We start from the raw sequence: 20,478 nt of genomic DNA on the forward strand, positions 1-20,478 counted from the left end.
TTTTAAAATTAAAGAACACATTATTTACTCATATTTTCATGCACATTTTTATCGAAGACTTGTAAGCACATAGCTAGAACAGCTTATTTTTGTTGGGCAACTAATAGGTCCTTTGCTAAATGCATTCAATTCAATATATTATTTAGTTTTCACCATAACCTTAAGATACATATTGTTTTTATCTCCATTTGCTGAGAACACGAAGACAAACAGAATGACTTACTCAAGGGGATATTCCTAGATAGTGTTAGCTTAGTGATTGAAATTCTCATCTCTCTGTGTTTACAAAGAGCCATGATGTAGAGTAGCATGCTGTGAAATCTGTCCTGTAGAATTCATTGTTTCCTAAAATACTGCAATGGCAATGATAGCTTATCTCCATTGAATTCTGCCATACTTATTCTTCCAGATTCTTCTCTCTTTTCTCTGGTGGCTCAATCTTAGTCTCCTTTGTTTTAAATGCAGAAGAGAGGCCAAGGCCAGAGATAGATATGGCATGAGGGTATGGCTCTGGATGAGATCACCAAGACAGTCTGGAGCAAAAGCAGAGCTGAAGATAGAAACCAGGAAGCTCCAGTGATCTGATCAAATTTATGCTTCGGGAGAATGAATCTGACAGCAGGTAATATCTACTGAGGAAGAATATAGCAGTAAATTACCACTCCAATCCAAATGTATGATTTTTGAGATTCTTCTGCTGACAGTGACTTGAGAAGTCATGACAATTCTCCCAGTGATTCTTGGCTTTGTCTTTTGTTTATGGCTTCATAATTTATCATAATTTTTCCCTGCAGCCATTTTTATTGCCTTCTAGCACTATCTTTTGGAATTGTAAATTCTCTAAGTTTGCTAGTCACGCTATAAAGTAGAACTTTTAGTGAAGAAGATATTATTATATCTATTTTACAGAGGAAATAAGACAGAATGGTCAATTTCTTGAAAAGCAACACAGCTAAAAAGAAGAGGCAGGGACAAGAGGCCTAAGTGGGTGTCCATAGACCTAGGACTCTTTCTGTTAAACTACAATTGCCCTTTAATGAGGTTAAGAGTTTTTTTTTTTTTTCACTAGATGATATTGATGAGTATTGATTGATTAATATGAACGACTTATAAATCTCCTTCAGGTTATTCACTAGGATATTGCAGCTTAGTGGATTTTTCGGATGGCAGTTGCCATCTCTCTTAAATGCCAGTTCCTTTTGATTTTAAGTATATTTTGTGGAGATCTTATAAGACACACTACTTTGTTTAACATATAATAACAACAAAAGGACAACCATTTGTTGATACCTTTGTGATAACATGAAGATCATTTACTATATTTTGATTACTCCACAAGAGCCAGCCATTCTTTTTTTTTTAATTTTTGAATTCAAGTATAATTAGCATACAGTTATATTAGTTTCAGTTGTACAGTATGATTCAGCAATTTTATACATTATTTTATTCATTATTCATCATGACAACTGTACTCTTAATCCCCTTCGCCTATTTCACCCATCCCTTCCTTCATCAGTCTTCCCTCTGACAAGCAACAGTTTGTTCTCTATATTGAAGAGTCTGTTTGTTTGTCTTTCTTTGTTTGTTGCTTTTTAAATTCCACATATGAGTGGAGTCATATGGTATTTGTCTTCTGCTGGCTGATTTATTTCTTTTAGCATTATACCCTCTAGTTCCATCCATATTGTTGCAAATAGCATATTATATTTTTTTCTATGGGTGAGTAATATTCCATTGTATATATATATATATATATATATATATATATATATATATTCCACTTCTTTTTCCATTCGTCTATGGATGTACACTTGGGTTGCTTCCATATCCTGGCTATCATGAATAGTGCTGCAATAAATGTGTGGGTGCATATTCTTTCTTTTCAAATTAGTGTTTTTGTACTCTTTGAGTAAATACTCAGTAGTGGAATTACTGGATCATATGACAATTCTATTTTTTTGAGGAACTTCCATACTGTGTTCCCCAGTGGCTATGCCAGTTTGCCAAAGGAGACATATCTAGAAAAATGTTTCCATGGCTGATGTCAAAGAGGTTACTACCTATGTTTTCTTCTAGAAATTTTATGGTTTCAAGTCTCACATTTAGGTTGTTAAACCACTTTGAGTTTATTTTTGTATATGGTATAAGAAAGTGATTTCATTCTTTCTCATGTAGGTGTCCAGTTTTCCCAGAACTATTTGTTGAAAAAACTTTTCCACATGATATATTCTTGCCTCCTTTGTTGTATATTAATTTACCATATAATCATGGGTTTATTTCTGGGCTCTCTATTCTGTTCCATTGATCTATGTGTCTGTTTCTGTGCCAGTACCACACTGTTTTGATTACCATAGCACTGAACTGCTGGGCACTATCCCTGCATTGTTCCCTGTGAGGCTTTTGTTGGGGGGGGGGGTCTGCTGTCAGACCACATGTCTGCCCCCCTTCTGTCTGTTGGGATCACAGTAACCCTGAACTATCAGCTCTGTCTTTATGTTGCCCCGTGGAGTTCTTTTGGTGGGTGAGGCCAGCAGTCAGATGAAATGTCTGCCCCAGCCCACTGGTAGGGCTGGTGTGGAACTGGTGTGTGTGGTTCTTTCCCTCTCCTCAGGGCAAGAGTGATTTTTGGAGTGGTGCTGGCCAGTGTTGAAGCTGCTTGCACAATAAGATGCTTGTGGTGGCTTTGCATGGACCCCCGCCAAGGGCAAGTTGAATGGAGCAGTCAGCAGGGGAATATAGGGGGCAGGGGGGCAGGGCATGAGGTTTTAGCAAGTTAGGTGGTAAGCGTTCATGCTGGTTCCCGCAGTTGTCTGGGTATCTTGGCTGGAGGTAGGGGAGAGAAATTGTGCCAGCTCTTGTCTTTGGAGAAGTCTCCTAAAAATCTACCCCTTTTGCACACATTCTGATATTAATAAATAAATAAATGTCCTTCCCATATACCCCATCCCCTTGTCAAACTGCTGCTTCTGTGCTGTTTCTCCTTGAGGCTGGTGGTTATGCTGTCTCTTTAAGGGTGAGACTGTTTCCTATTGCCCTCTGGCTCTTGCAGAGCCAGGCCAGTTGATTTTTAAAGTTCCTGGTGTTAAGCCTCACTGATTGTAAAAACTCATGAAGTTAAGCCCCTATGGTTTTCAAAACCAAAGGTTATGGGGATTTGTTTTCCCAGTGCAGGTCCTCCATGTATTCGGTTCCTCATGTGGGGTCTCTTTCTCTCCCTTCTCCATACTTGTAGTGTCTCTCCCTTTTGCAGTTAGTCTCTCACATGTGCCTGACTGTGTCTCTACCTTTCCTACCATTTTCAATATGACTTCCTTTCTATGATTGACTGTGGAGAGCTTGTTCTGCCAGTCTTTGGGTAATTTTCTGGGTTAGTTATACTGATACAAGTTTTATATTGGTATTTCCATAGGACAAGGTAAGCTCAGTATCCTCCTACTCTGCCATCTTCCCTGGAAGTCTAAAACTGCCATTCTTTGGCAGCTGCTGTCTCACTTCTAATTTGCTGTTCCTAGTTAGCATAACATTGAGGAACAAATATTGCAGTTCACAGAACTATAGCTGTAGCAAGAATACATAGTCTATGGATGAGGGAAGACCTGGGTAACTCCTTTATGAATGCAGGCTAGTTGTATGGGCTTCAGTAAATATAAGCACTGGGGAGAGACTGTTTTTGACCATCTTTTGATTTGTTGTCTGGTGTCTAGATAGTTAAAATTGACAGAAAAGTAGCCTGTGTATAAATGAAGTGCCACTGAACCTTTTTTCTTTTTCAGGCCTGGATATGCACCCCCACTCCCTGCTCCAGTCATTAGGACAGATCAGTAACTTGAAACAAGTAGGGGCAAATCTATAATATAAAAAACCAATGTGCTTTGAGGAACTTTTAGTTTATTAGGTAAGTTATCAATGGCATTTGGACTAGATCGGCAGCTTCCCTGGGGATGAAAGTAGGAGGTTAGAAATGTGCTAAGATTGTCAGAACATTCTGTTTAGGCCACCATTGGACCTGTGTGTTTTATATTTAAGAAGCAGTAGACAGAACAGCAGTCTAATTTTGTAGAAGTAACTGATAATACCTTTTCAGGAAACTATGAAATTAGTTTTAGTGTCATTTTTTTCTCTCCTCTTCTTTTAATTGAAGTGAAATTCACATAACATCTGACCTATTTTAAGGTGACAGTTCAGTAGCATTTAGTGCAATTTTAATGTTACCTATCACCTCTAGATTCAAAATCTTTTCATTATCTCCAGAAAAATACGCCATACCTATTTAAGTATTCACTCCCTATTTTCTCTTCTCCCCATTAATGGTAAAGCTACCATTAATCTACCTTTTGTTTCTATGGATTTACCTATTCTGGATATTTCATATAAATGAATCATACAATGTATGACCTTTTGTGTCTTACTTCTTTCACTTAGTATGAAGTTTTCAAGGCTCATTCAAACTGTGGCATGTATCAGTACTTTGCTCCTTTTTATGACTGAATAATATTCACATATATCACAATTTTTATATTCATTTGTTGATGGGCAGTTGAGTCATTTCTACTTTTGACATAAGACATAAGTCTTATTTATACATAAGACTGCTATAAATATTTGTGTACAAATTTCTATGTGGATAGAAAGTTTTCATTTTTCTTGGTAATGTATCTAGGATGGAATTCCTATGTCATATGATAATACTTTAACTTTTGAAGGCTTTTTTAGTAGGGTGAGGTTAGCCTTACATAAATTGCTATGAAGTCTTCCCTCCATTTTTTGAAAGAGTGTGAGAGAATTGGTAGCATTCACCAGGGAAAAACTGTCTGGTTCTGAATTATTCTTAGGAGGTTTCTGGTTACTGATTCAATCTCTTTACATTTGATTCTCCTTATTCACAGTAGTGATTTTTATAAAGTTACTGCAAACACTGAATTAGAGAAAATTGAGCCATTGCGTCTAGAGGAAATTCAGGGTTAGGTTTCTGAAAGTCTCTTGTCACAAATTTTTGTCAACCGATCACTACCTAACCTTGTTTTATGTATGCATCTCTTTGTGTATGTGTATGTGTATGTGTATGTGTATGTCTCTTTAAAGATACCTATTTAATATTTATTTCTTACAATTAATTATATACATTATTTTCTTTTGACAATAAAACAGCCAACAGAGTTTAACATTTTCTGGACTTTGGGTAACATTACTATAATTTATTTAGCTTTTAACATCAGAACAATGCTTTCCACTATGGTTTTTGTTATTAGCTGTCATCTCATGAATCCACAAATTTAGCCGCTTTTCTGTCTTTCCATAACTACATCACACATTCTAAGTGTTATTTAGCACTTTATGGAGTGCACTTAAAAAGAGATTGGCAAGTGTCCTCTTCCTTTGTCTGGATGTACCATATTATTGATTCATTAACATTAAACTCATGGCCAACAGACTGTATAACTGATGCCTGAACACAAATTTTCTCCAAAAGGCACATCACTTTTGGCCCTTAGGAACACTAGCCTACACTTCAGCACTATTTAAACAGTGAAATCACTACCAAAGAGCACAAAAATGTAAAAATAATAATAATGATAATTAAGTAGACTGAAAAGAATATTGAGTATGAGAGCTTAAACAAGAAAAAAGAGCTTTTTTGAACTCAGCTGGGAATGTGCATATTAGACAATTGAATTTTTTTGCTAAATGTACATGAATGACTATAAAAATGCTGGTGAATATTGCTTTTGGGGTTACACATAAATTTTAGTGAGCAGGTGAATTTGCAAATATTGAGTCCATGAATAAAGAGGTTTGACTATTTTTAAAATATTTTATTCTGTCTCTTTTTTTTCCCCTTTCCTCCTTGTGGGACTTTCATCATGCATATGTTGATATGCTTTATGGTGTGGCATTTCAATGCTTTGGCTTTTTGCATTAGAAAAAAAATATTCTTTTTCCTTTCTGCTCCTTAGATTGGATAATTTCAAATACTCTACCTTCAAGTTTACTTTTCTTCTTCTGACTGATACAACCACTATTGAATCCTTCTAGAAAATTTTTATTTCAGTTTCTGTACTTTTTCAGCTCCATAATTTCTATTTGATTCTTTTTTATAATTTCTATCTTTATTTATGTTCCCTACTTGTTCATACATTATTCTCCTTTTGTTCTCTGTTCATGATTTCCTTCAGCTTCCTAAGCTTAAGACCATAATTTAGTCTTTGTATGTTTAAGTCCAATAACTGGGCTTCCTTAGGAATGGTTTCTGTTTTCTTCTTCTTCTTCTTCTTCTTCTTCTTCTTCTTCTTCTTCTTCTTCTTCTTCTTCTTCTTTTTTCTGTAAATGGACCATGTGGCTTTGCATGTTTTGTAATTTTTTCTGGAGAACTGGACATTTTGAATATTGTAGTGTAGTGACTGTAGAAATCAGATTCTTAACCCTCACTTGGTGTTTTTGTTGTTACTTGATAAAGTCTACAGTCATCCATTTATTTAGTGAATTTTTCTATTTTTCTCCACCAAACTTATATTCCTTGTCATGTGTAGTCCCTAGAGTATGTGTTCCATGTTCAGCTAGTGATCTTACAAAGAATTCCTTGAAGGTCTGGATCTAAAAAGAAAAGAAAAAAAGTATTCTTTATCTCTAAGATTTATTGGCAGATGCTACTTAGGAAGCTGCTTTAGCCCAGTATGTTTGAAACAGTGGCCAGCCTCTGTGCCAGTTCCTCAGTGAATGGACAAACAGATCAGAATACACAACCTCAGTTTTTGTTGGATAATGTAGATGGGAATTGGAGGATAATAGCTGCCACGTGAATGCCAAATTTGAGAAATTTATCAGGAATTTTACAGTTTTTTCATTCCGCCACCCCTGGGTGCTGCCAGTGTTTCACTAGACGTCAGAATGCTGAAATAGTTTATTCTGACAGTTCTAGACACTTCAATAGTTGTTTCTGTAGATATATTAATTCCTGGAGCATTCTACTCCACCTTATCTGTGTTGTTACTTTGGTACAATTTTTACTTTGTCTTTAATTTTTTTTTTTGTAGATGAATTTTAAGTGTTGTTTGCAGTCATTTGGAATTTCATAGTAAGTACTTAAAGTCATTTAACAGTAGAGGTTAACTAAAATGGGAAAATGCACATAAAATAAAACATTTGTTATCATCATGGTTTTTCTTTTTATGGAACTGAATTAACTATTCTTCATTAATGACACAAATTAAGGGGCATGTGGAGTTTTTTCATTTATAAAACAATAGTTTCAGGTTTTAGAGTTTAAAACTTGGTAGACCTTTAGATTCTAAAACTTACAGAAGGAAGTGGGAAAAATTGTTCACAGGGATATTACATGATTTTCAGAGGAAGCTATAGTTTTGGAAGGAAGCTTTTTTGTATACATATTAATAATGATGATGGCACAGTCATACTTATTTTCCTAAAATAACTATACTGCACATTAAATTAACTGAATAAATATTTAGGAAATATATCCAAATAATGAAGGACACATAATTAAAACCTAACTAGCTCATTTTTTAAGCTAATCCTAAATTTACTTTTCTATTTTTTCTTTTTTTTTAAATAATAAATTTATTTTTTATTGGTGTTCAATTTGCCAACATACAGAATAACACCCAGTGCTCATCCCGTCAAGTGCCTCCCTCAGTGCCTATCACCCATTCACCCCCAACCATATAAAACGTTGTTAGATAAATTCAGCACATGATTAAAACTCATTAAAATATCTATTCTTTAGTGTGAATTTGGAAATCCATTGATTGCACAGTAGACATTCAATAACTGTTTCATGATGAGGAAGACAAAGAAGAAAATATTTTTTCTTATCCTTAAAAGCTATTATTGTTTTACAGAATTACAATGGGACTAAATAAGTAAAATCTGGGAAGGAAATTCCTTCTTTATATAATCTAAATATGATGAATAAAGAGCTTGTACACTTGATCTTAGACAAAAGGCTGAGAAGCTATAATCAAGATCTTTTCAAGTAACTACTTTTGGCACTAAGTTTTATGAAAACTTTTGGTGGTGAAGTCAGTTTTGAAAAAAGATAAATGGAAGTATCTATATTAAAATCTGATTGAAATCTGTAGTATTAAAATCAAAACATTCTTTTGAAGCTTAAAGAACTCTTGTCTTAGGAATGTGACTTTTCTTTTTTTTCCTCAGTAAAAATAAACCTCCATAATACTTCTTTCCATAAATTTTTTTTTAAATTGTCATTCTCTTTCCATAGGAAACGTTCTCATATTTTATCAATACCTCACAAAACCAAATTAGACTTTCTAATGAAGTCTCAAATAGAAACCGAGATATCTCAATTAGATAATTGGACTTGGTACATTTAGTGAATTGTTACATATTTTAAGATTGTACAAATACTTTTCCTTTCTTTTTTTCCTTCCTCCTTTTGTTCCTCCCTCCCTCATCTCTTCCTCTTTCTTTTCCTTTCTTCTCTCTCTCCCTCCTTTCTTTTTTCCTTTTTATTCTTAAGGTATGATATAAAGTGGCTTCTATCTACTTATCTATGTAGGTATATAATTGCACTATTTTCCAAAACGTTATATGATCTCAGAAGATTATTCTAATTTATTTATATAGATCATATATTGATTCCTTTGGGAGAATCTTTAATATTATAAGCCACTGAAATATTTACTATGCTGAAGTTGGACTTTACTAATACATAATAATTAATACCCAATATCAAAGTATATAAATTAAGATCAGGAAAATTGTTTAAAAAATTTAAAAATAATTATATAATACATTTCTAGTTATCAGAAATATTTTATGATTTTGCCTGCAGTTAAATATTAGACCAAGATACGGCTTCATTTTGTCCTAATATTATAAAAATGGCTTAATCATTAGATATACGAAATCCTTTTATTGGGATAATTTTTAAACTCATTTCTGAGAAAAAATAGCATGAAATGATTTTTTTGAACTACAGTCTTGACATTTTATGAAGTTTGTTGGTAGTAATGATGATGGTGGTAGTGATGATGATAATATTGGTAATGATAATGCAGCCATCTCAACAACATATCTATGATTTGAGTACATTAATGTTTTAAAAATGTCTGATACCTTAGTATTGATGTCTTTTTTTTTTAATGCTGTAACTTACAGATTTGACTTTTAAAAGTCACATTGAGGTATTATTAACAAATTAGAATGCTGATCTTGGAAAGATTGTACATTTTGGTAAATGAAAAATAATGAAGTATTTCAAATTTTGCTAATTTGTTTTCTGTTTAACCAAAGATTAAGCTGTTTTAGAGTGAGTAAAATTTAAATTTGTAAACTATGTTGACTTTTACAGAGAGGAAGTACTTTATAAAATTAAAAACAGTGAACTAATGTAAAATATTATTTTAATATGCAAACACATTTCATGAGAGTGGTATTTATTTATTTATTTATTTATTTATTTATTTATGAGAGAGAGAGAGAGAGAAAGCATGAGTGGGACGCAGGGGCAGAGAGAGGGAGAGAGAGAGAATCTCAGTCAGACTTCATGTTGAATGTGAAACCTGATGTAGGTTTCTCACAACCCTGAGATCTTTACCTGAGATGAAATCAAGAGTTGGATGCTTAAGTGAGTAAACCTTAGAATGGCCATTTTGTACCTGTACATTGATAATGGTTCAGGTAAAGGATTATATAGATATAGATATATAGATATAGATAGATATATATATAGATATATGTTGTTAAAATGAGTATACATTAATGTCATACAAAAGAGTGGGAAGATAATTATGTAATTGAAAAATAAATATGCGTATAAAAGTTTAATGCTCAGTAAAATTTCATATCAGCATTTGAAGGAAATGATTAAAAAATAAATGTCTTTTTAATATGAATAATAGGGACACCTGGGTGGCTCAGTGATTGAAAGTCTGCCTTTGGCTCTAGGTTTGGTCCTGGAGTCCCAAGATCAAGTCCCACATTGGGCTTCCTGTAAGGGGCCTGCTTCTCCCTCTGCATATGTCTCTGCCTCTCTCTCTATGTCTCTCATGAATACATAAATAAAATCTTTAAAAAGTAATAATAATATGAATAATAACTGGAATTTTGCCACCTTAGTGGTATAAATTGGAGTAAAATCTTGATGGCCTTTCCGTTACCTATTGATATAAATAATATAGATAATAGATTCCTTTTATTATTTCTTTTTCTTTTTCTTTTTTTCCTTTTTTAAATTTTTTTTCCTTTTATTATTTCTTAAAGAGAATGTCTCTATTGGAAGACTCATTCTTAGACTTTTAATAATTATTCATTATATGTTACAGAAAACTCTTAAGTATAACATGTTTTCATTATGAACGTTTTAACTTCATTTAGAATGAACTCAACATGGGAACTATTTTGAGTTTACCTGAATTCATTTTATCAGGGAATGCACCCTGACTTATTAGGTGGGGAAGTGCCATGGTGAGTTTGGTTAAGTATTCTTCCAGGAATCAGAATTTCCAGAGTGTCAATTCTGTCTTTGTTGCAGTATTTGATGCTTTTCGATTTAGCCACATGTGGTTGTTGAGTTAAAATATGGCTAGTAAAAATGTACCAAAACTGTAAATTGCATACAAATAAATACTTAAGAAAAAGAATATAAACTCTCATTAATAATTTATTATGTTGATTATATGTTGAATTGATAATATTTTGGGTATATTGGATTAAATAAAATATTAAATTAGTTTCATCTGCTCTTTTTTTTTAATGTAACAACTAGAAGATTTACAGTTCATATGTGGCTAACATTTGTGGCTTGCATTATACTTCTTTTGGACAATATTGCCCTAGATGATCTCTTAATTTCTAGGTTGCAGTTTTCTCACTAGCCCAGTGAAAGAATTAAACACAAATGATCTCTAAGACCTTTTCTAGCTACAATATTTTATTTTTTCGACTATAGTCTGCTTATTTTGCTACCTCTCTTCCCAAAATATTTACATTATATCCAGCTATATTTTACCTTGAACGACATAGCAGTATAGAACATTAGCATAGTGCTTTGCTAAGCATTTGGGAAGATTTGATATCTAGTATATCAGTCACTCCCATTTGGTATTTATTCTGACACAGATAAGCTAATTTTTCCCTAATGGATTTCAGGTATTCTTTGGGATGTTTAATATTAAATGTTCTGGTCTTAAAGTAAATGTATCTGTTGAACCCTGAGGGAGATCATTTTACTGTCATTACTCATTTTTCCTGGCATACTCCAAAACTATGATAATGGGATTGTGCCTTTGTGCTTATGGTTTATCCTCAGCAAATTTAATGTAAACTACTTAATAAAGACAGTTAGAAGATGATGATCCAGTGTGTGATAGGAATTTATTTGGGACATTTCCCTAATTAAGGTAGGTAGGTTCAACTAATGTGAAAAATCCTAACATATTAGTAGTTTACTAACACAGCCAATGGTTTTAAGACACTTAAAATGCATTTATTCAAAGGGGTTGATGGATTTAAGTTCATGGATTTGTTAAAATTATGTAGTTCTGGAATCTTCAAACTGTATTTTAGATGATAATTTACTTTTTAGTACATAGATTATTTTAAGAATTAAGTGGAAAGGGAATCTATAATTACAGATCTTAGATTTAATCATTACTTCCAACATTTACTAAGTGAATAACTGGTGAATTTCACATCTCTAAGCTTCAATTTCTAGCCTTACTAGCTTTTCAAAGTTGTAAGCCTAAAATAAGAATATACAGTATGTGTGAATGGCCTCTGAAGCTCTGTAAAATGTAAAGTATTTGAGGTGGAGCTACAGTTTTGGCCTAAGTATATTAAGTGTATCACCCTACTTCCCCATACCAGACTGCAAGGAATACAGAAATCTTTTTTTTTTTTTTTTTTAACCTAGATAGCTTTATCCCTTGCCTCTTTGTATTGTCCCTTCTCAACTTTTATACTTCCCAGCCCTGTAATCCTTTAGCTCTTCTCCCTGGATCCTGATAAGAGTCCCATCTTGGGTTTCTTATTTTGATGGCAATTTGGATGCACATTTCTTGCTGTGACCCCTGTATTTGTGCCTGCCTCCAGACCCATGTAGTACAGCTCTGGGTCTGAAGCACTTCTGTAGCTAACTTCAGACCTGTACTATCCAGACTATGTTTAACTGTGGTATCCATGGATTTCTAGGATACTAATGAAGGCTCACTGGCAGATTGAATCCAAACTCATTGCAGGGAAAATAACACTGGGTTGAGAACTGAATATAAGTTTATTTTTCAAAGGGCAAGTTTTTTAGATTAGAAAGAGTAGAGAGGTAGAAGGCAGAGTTTATTTTTACAACATGGAGTAGCTTCCAGTTTGATGTCTTATTACGAGCTGATTAAATAAAAGATATGGTATGAGATAGAATACCTGTGAAACACATTCAATTCCCAAGGTTAGGAAATTTGTGAATGGCCATGTTAATATGGATGTTGAAATCATGTCTGATGTATACAGTCCATTTATTTCAGGAAGGAATGGAAGAGATGCAAACTTAACAGAATGTTAGGAGTCAGTAACCTAGTATGCTACTCCTTTATGATATAACTGTTCATTTTGTGAGCTTCTTTTTACTTTTCTACTTAGCCATGCCAAAGGCCAGAAAATTGAATATGTCCTATATTCCTTAGTATAGTTTTCCTCTTCCCTCCTTTTCACATTTTCTTGCCTTATATCCTCTACCTGGAATCTCTTTCCCCTGCTGGCTGCAAGCCATAACATATGTGGTCATTAACACTTATCTGTGCAAAGCCTTGCTTCCCTCCTCTTTTTTGTCCACCTCCTCTCTCCTACCAACAAAGAAATTTCCTCTTCTTAATTCCTGCTATAATTTTGACATGAGTATAATTGATTAGTTTCATATTTATATCTTAGCTTTATTTTGCTGTCTATACATGAGGAAGTTGTTATGAATTGATGTTTGTGTCCTTTTAGAATTCATATGCTGGGGTCCTAACCACCAATGTGATGGTATTAGGAGGTGGGGGCCTTTGTAGGTCATCAGATTTAGGCAAGGTCATGAGGGTGGGATTAAAGTCCTTTTAAGAAGCAAAAGAGACACCTAGCTTTTTCTCTCCACCATTTGAGGATACAGTTAGGAAGTAGCTGTCTGCAAGTCAGAAGGAGGGCTCTCATCAAGAACCAAACCTCCTGGTACCTTGATCTTGGACTTCGCAGCCTCCAAAACTGTGAGAAATAAAAATCTGTTGTTTAAGCCACCTGGTCTGTACTATTTTGCTATAGTAGGCCAAGATAAGATAGGAGTATTATGTCTTATGCACAGCTCAACATTTTTAGTATATATGTAATCAGCTTATTAATTGGGCTAGCATTAAATTTGTACATCAATTTGGGAAGAACTGACATTTTTATAATATTTAATTTTCCACCTATGTATTTAGGTGTTCTTTAATTTCATTCAGCATTGTTTCATAGATTTCAATGTATAGGTTTTATACATTTTTTTGGTCAAATTTATCCCTAAATATTACATATTTTGATACTGTGGAAATGGTATCAAACTATTTTATTCAATTTTCAACTATTTATTGCTACTGCATAGAAATGTAATGAAAATATTGCTCTTTTATCCTGTAAGCCTGCTAAAGTTATTTATTAGTTATAGTTTTTTTTTTTTTTTGGTAAGATATATGAGATTTTCTACATAATAGATCATGCTATCTTTCTTTTATTTTTTTCTTTCCTATATGGATGTCTTTTCTTTTGCTATATAGTTTTTAAAGATTTTATTTGTTTATTTGAGAGACAGAGAGGGCACAACTATGGGGGAGGGCAGAGGAAGAGGGAGAAACAGATTCCCGACTGAGCGGGGAGCCTGATTATGGGCTTGATCCCAGGACCCTGAGATTATGACTGAGCCAAAGGAAATCCCCAATCAACTGAGCCACCAAAGTGCCCATGTTTACTGTATTTTTAAAAATGTCTTGTCTTGTATTACCTTATTATAATGGCTAGAACTTCTAGTGCAATGTTGAATGTAAATTGAGCAGACATCCTTGCCTTGTTCCTGATCTTAGGGGGAAAGCACTCAGTCTTTTACCATTAAGTGTAATGTTAGCTTGTAGTTTTATCATCATCATCATCATCGTCATCATCACCATTTGTATTATAAATGATGGCTGTTATTGCTAGTTTCCTGAGAAGTCCTTTTCATTTTTTTCTTTTTAATTGGAAATTGCTGTTAGATTTTGTCAAATGCTTGTTTTGCATCTATTGAAATGATTTTATGCCTTCTCTTTAATCTGTTGACATGGTGTATTATATGGATTGATTTTCAGATATTAAACCATTATTATATTTCTGAATAAACCCCATTTGGTCTTTTTTTTTTTTTTTTTTTTTTAAGTTGCTGGATCTGATTCCCTTAAAGTTTTGTTTAGGTTTTTGTATCTCTGTTGATCAGGGAGATTAGCCTGAATTTTTCTTTTCTTGAAATATCTTTTTCTGGGTTTAATATTAGGCAATGTAGGTCTCATAGTTTTTTTCATCCTCTTCATCTTTCTGCAGTTTTGTGGAATTGATATTATTTGCTATTTAAATGTTTGGTGGAACTCACCAGTGAAGACATATGGTTTTAGAATTTTACATATATATTATAAAATAAATATTTATGGGAAAGCTTTTAACTACAGATTTAATTTTTATAATATCTTTATGGCTATTCAGATTGATTGAGTTTTAAGGAGTTTGTGGTAGTTTGAGTTTTTCGATGAATTTGCCCATTTCATCTAAATTTACTGGTATGAAGGTGTTCATAATATATCCTTATTTTCCTCTTAGTATATGTATAATCTGTAGTAATGTCACTTTGCTCAGTCCTAATTTGTTAATGTTTGTTCTATTGTTTTTTCTTCATCACTGATTAGAAATTTATCAATTATATTTAAAGGAACAGATTTTGATTTCATTGACCTTTTTTTCCCCCCTGTTTTTGCTTCATTAATTTACAATCTGATACTTATTATATGTCTTCTTTAGCTTACTTACTCTGTGTCATTTATTCTTATTTTTTTGGCTTCTTAATGTGCAAGGTAAGGTCAATGATTTGAGACCTTTCTATTTTTCAGTATAGATATTTAGAATTGCAAATATATTTTTATGTACTGCCTTAACTACATCCCATAAAATTTAATATGCTGTGTTTTTAATTTTACTCAGTTAAACATATGTTCTAATTTCTTTTTTAATTTCATCTTTGACCCATGGGTTATATAGAGGTGCATGATTTAGTTTACAAGTATTTGGGGAGTTTTCCAGATATCTTTCTGTCATAAATTTCTAATTTAATTCTGTTGTGGTATAAGAACATACTTAGTGTGACTTCAGTCTTTTAAATTTTAGTGAGACTGGTTTCATGGTACAAGATGTTGTCCATCTTGGTAAATGTTCTATATGAATTTTAAAATATGGGATCCCTGGGTGGCGCAGCGGTTTGGCGCCTGCCTTTGGCCCAGGGCGCGATCCTGGAGACCCGGGATCGAATCCCACATCAGGCTCCCGGTGCATGGAGCCTGCTTCTCCCTCCGCCTGTGTCTCTGCCTCTCTCTCTGTCTCTCTGTGACTATCATAAATAAATAAAAAAAATTAAAAAAAAATAAACTTTGAATTTTAAAATATATATATTCTTGGGGTGCTTGGGTGGTGCAGTTGGTCAACCTTAGGTCACAGCTCAAGTCGTGATCGATCTCAGGATTGTGAGACTGAGCCTTGCATTGGGCTCTGTATTCAGTGCAGAGTGTGCTTAAGCCTCTCTGTGCCCCTCCCTCCCATGCTCATACTCACTCTCTCTAAAATAAATAAATAGGTGATGCAGCAGTTTAGCGCCTGCCTTTGGCCCAGGGTGCGATCCTGGAAACCCGCGATCGAATCCCACGTCGGGCTCCCGGTGCATGGAGCCTGCTTCTCCCTCTGCCTGTGTCTCTGCCTCTCTCTCTCTCTCTCTCTGTGTGTGTGTGTGTGACTATCATAAATAAATAAAAATAAAAAAATATTTATATATTTAAAATAAATAAATAAATCTTTAAAAAATGTATATTCTTGTTTTGTTGGGTGGAATGTCCTATAAATGTTAGTCAAGTTTGTTAATAGTCTTATTCTACATCTTTATTGATTTTCTCTGTTATAATCACTGGCTGTCATTGTAGGTTTGCAGATTTATCCTTACAGCTCTATCAGTTTTTGCTTCATGTATTTTGATTTTTTGCTTTTAGGTGCATTAATGTCTAAGATCATTATATTTTCTTGATGAATTGATCTTTTTAACATTATGCCTCTTTATTTTTGATGTTATTTTTTCTGAAATTGACATTATCTGAATGACCACCCAGTTTTCTTGTATGTATGTTAGCATGGTATATATTGTGCTTTACTTTTAACTTTTTTGTGCTTTTTATTTAAATGAGAATTATTGTAGTCAGCATATATTTTGGTATTGATTTTAAAATCTGACCTGACATATTGTTGATTTTTAATTGGTATATATATATATTTTTAAAGTTTTATTATTTATTTATTCATGAGAGACACAGACTGAGAGAACAGGGTAGAGACACAGGCAGAGGGAGAAGCAGGCTCCTTGCAGGGACTTGATCCCGAATCCCAGGATCACAAAGGCAGGCGCCCAACTGCTGAGCTACCCAGGAGTCCCTTTAATTGGTATATTTATACCTTTTGCTTTTAATATAAATATTGATACGGTTGGGTTTAAATACCATCTTGTTTTCTTATTGTTGGCTTATTAGTTATAACTTTTCTTAGTGGTTTATTTTTCTTTTTTTTTTTTAAGATTTTATTTATTTGTGTGTGTGTGAGAGAGAGAGGCACAGGCACAGGCACAGGCAGAGGGAGAAGCAGGCTCCATGCAGGGAGCCTGACGTGGGACTTGATCCCGGGTCTCCAGGATCACACCCTGGGCTGAAGACCGCGCTAAATCACTGAACCACCTGGGCTGCCCCTTCTTAGGGGTTTCTTTGTGATTCATAGTGTACACAATGGATTTATTCCAGTCTGTCCTTCAAGTAATAGCATAATAATTCATGGATGTTATAATAATCTTAAAACAGCATTTTTTCATTTTACCCTTTTTGGCCTCTGTGCTATTTTTTTTATACTATCTTTTTGTTATCGTATATTTTATAAATATATTTTTGTATATTTATATATATTTTGTTATACTATCTTTAAATATATATTAAAGAGGGAGAAGGAGAGAAGAATCTTAAGCAGGCTCCTCACCCAGCACCAAGCCTAATGAAGGGCTTGACCTCACAACCCTGAGATCATGACCTGAGCTGAAAACAAGAGCCAGATGCTTAACCAACTGTGCCTACCTTCTAACATTTCTTATAGTACAGTTCTCCTGGAAATATATTTTTTAGCATTTGTGCAAAAAGTCTTTCTGAAGAAATCTTCATTTTTCCTGTGTTTTAAAACAGATTTCACTGAGTATAGGTTTCTAGGTTGACAGTTTTTTCTTTCTTTTAGTATTGTAACAGTATTCCCCTGTTGTCTTATTCTTGCACTGTTTCCAAAGAGAAGTCTGCTGTCATTCTTTGGTAGAGTTTTTATCATTTTGATAGAGTTTTACTTTGGTAGAATTTTCATCATTTTGCTTGTGCTTATGGTTAGTTGAGTTTTTTGGTTCTGTGGGTCTGTAGTTTTCATAAAATTTGAACATTTTTCTTTGTTATTTTTCCAAAAAATTTTTCCTACCCTTTTTATCCCTACTTCTTTGGGGATTCAGTACATATATTAGGATGCTTAAAATAGTTTTGGAGCTGGCTGATCTCTGTACATTTTCTTTTTGATTTCAGTCCTTTTGCTTTATTTCATTCTGAATAGTTTCTGTGCTATATTTTCAAGTTTACTAAATTTCCTTCCATTTTATCTAATCAGTCTTTAATCACATCTAGTATTATTTAAGATTTTATTTATTTATTTAGAGAATAAGTGGGGGGGGGGCAGCAAGAGCAGGAGAAAGAGGGAATCTCAAGCAGACCCTGTGCTGAGTGTGGAGTCTGACCTGGGGCTCAGTCTCAAAACTGTGAGATCATGACCTGACCTGAAATCAAATTTGGATGCTTAAGCAGCTGAGCCACCCAACCACTTCTACTGTATTATTTTAATTTAGTATATTTCTCAACACTAGAAATTTGATTTTTAACAATCTTGTGTTCTAGTCTTCTTTTTCAACATATGGACTATAATTATAAAGATTCTTAATACCATATCTCCTAGTTTTCTTATCTGTGTCATCTCCAAGTCTTTCAATTGATTGATTTTTCTCCTCTTTATAGTTGTATTTTATGTGATGTATATGTATCTTTCCATGCATTACAATTGTTGACTAGATCACAAATATGAAATTTACTATTGTCAGTACTAAATATTTTTGTATTCTATTAACATCTTGACTTTTGTTCTGGAATATTGAATTTACTTGAAAATAGTTGGACTCTTTTGGGGCTTGATTTTATTAGGCAGGACCAGAGTAGAGCTTCTTCTAGGACTAATTTTTTCACTACTGAATTTAGCATCTTTTTGTACTCTACATGATGTGCTATAATTCATGAGATTCTTCAATTTCAGGTAATTCAACTTTTTTTAAATCAACTTTTCTCAGACATGCATGCATACCAGAGATTATTCCTCTTAGATAGTCCCATCATATGCATGTACTGATTAGTACTCAGCTGAAAATAAGGAATTACTCTCTGTAGATCTTGTAGGTCTTTTGTATGGCTTTTTTTCTGTTAATATTTTGCTAGTGACCTATAGCTGTGTTAACATTTTTGGGTACTGTATTACATTTCTTCAACTTAGGAACACTGCCTGAATCCATCTTAGTTCTCTTTTGGTATTGTTGCCATATGGAAAATAATTTCTAGCAATTAGCTAGTACAATCCTAGGGTTCATTTAATTTGTTTTTCTTCCTTTAGGGATCACTGTTCTATACTGTTTTATGTCCTTTGTTTGGAAACTGTTGTGTTATGTATTTGGCCTCATATTTTTAGTTGCTTCAGACTAGAGTTTATATCTGATCCCTGTTATTCTATCTTGTCCTACAGTAGAAGTGCTTTTACTATGTTTAAATTACATTATGAGTAACAATAATCTATAATAATAGCAGTTATTAATATTTATAGTGTTGATGGTCAATCTCCTTTGGTGTGTTTGTGTTATAGGGTTTGCCATAAGATATTATCATTGTTATGGTATATCCTATATTCATGTGGGTCTGTACAGACTGAATGATTTGGCTGAATTGACCAGTCAATTTAAACACTTAATTCCATCAAAAACTAATTTTTCTGGTCTTTCTTCAAATCAATTAATCACTTATTGAGTTAGCTAAATTGAGCAGATTTTTGAGTGTAAGTATAATCTAGTTTTATTGCTTCTGCCAACAGAATGCTAAGGAGGCATAAAGAGTATTACTCTTTTTTTCCCCCTGGGGAAGCTTCAACTCCTTGCCAGAATATAGCCTACATGTAGACAACACCCAAAGACCTTTACAGAGCATTCATTACAACATTGTTTATGATTATAAAAATTATTGTAGTGATCCAAATATTTATAAATAATATTACAGTTATTTTTTTGAAATATAACATTATATATCTGTCTGTGTTCATGGATATAGAAAACTGTTATAATATTTTTCCAGGGGAAAAAAGCAAATTGAAGAAAATTATGTGCAATATGACTTCTGGAGTGTGTACTGTATGAGAAATACAGTGCTGAGAGAGAGGGCAATTTTTCTTTTTATTTTACACCTTTCTTTACTGACTGAAATTTTATAGTTTGCATATATTACATTCATAATTTTAAAATAAATTAATAAAATCAGACTAAAATTGTCTTTTTCAGGTTAAATTATCAGAATAAAAATCTAAGTCATGTGTATTTCTTCTCAGATATATTCTACCTCATTTGACAGCCGGCCATCCAGTGTGTTTATTTGTATTGACTCAATCCAAGTAAAAACTCAGTGTGTTACTTCCTTTTTCTTTGTAAGTCCCCACTTATCAGCATTGATGGATATGACTGTGAAAATACATCTCGTAGTGGTTTTGTTGGTTTGAAAATCTATCTTTTTTTCTGATACAAACTTAAGTCTACTATCATATACTTTAGTTCCATCATAATCTAGATTATGATTCCCTTTGTTTCCCCCTCTGCTAAACAGTGATACTATACATGTATGGGAGAGAATATGTCAATACTCTTACTTCCTGCTTTAGATCCACAAATTGAAGTCACATCCACCAGCTGTTACTTTTTCTGAACATGCAGCTTGGTGATAAACTAGAGATTTTCTGATGCACCATAGGTCCAGTTAGTTCTTTTAGTATTTGTAAGATACAAAAATATTTTCATAATACATAATATATATTACCTGTTTTTATTGCACAAATAGTTATTCAATAAGT

At 33.4% G+C, this 20,478-nt stretch overlaps 1 protein-coding gene across 8 annotated transcripts in view; it reads left to right on the plus strand.

Annotated features, from left to right (window-relative positions):
• MACROD2 (mono-ADP ribosylhydrolase 2) overlaps positions 1-20,478 on the plus strand; it is a 1,918,082-nt gene that overhangs the window by 359,670 nt on the left and 1,537,934 nt on the right. The window lies entirely within an intron of this gene.

Source organism: Vulpes vulpes, chromosome 14, assembly GCF_048418805.1.
Source record: "Vulpes vulpes isolate BD-2025 chromosome 14, VulVul3, whole genome shotgun sequence".
Taxonomy (NCBI): domain Eukaryota; kingdom Metazoa; phylum Chordata; class Mammalia; order Carnivora; family Canidae; genus Vulpes; species Vulpes vulpes.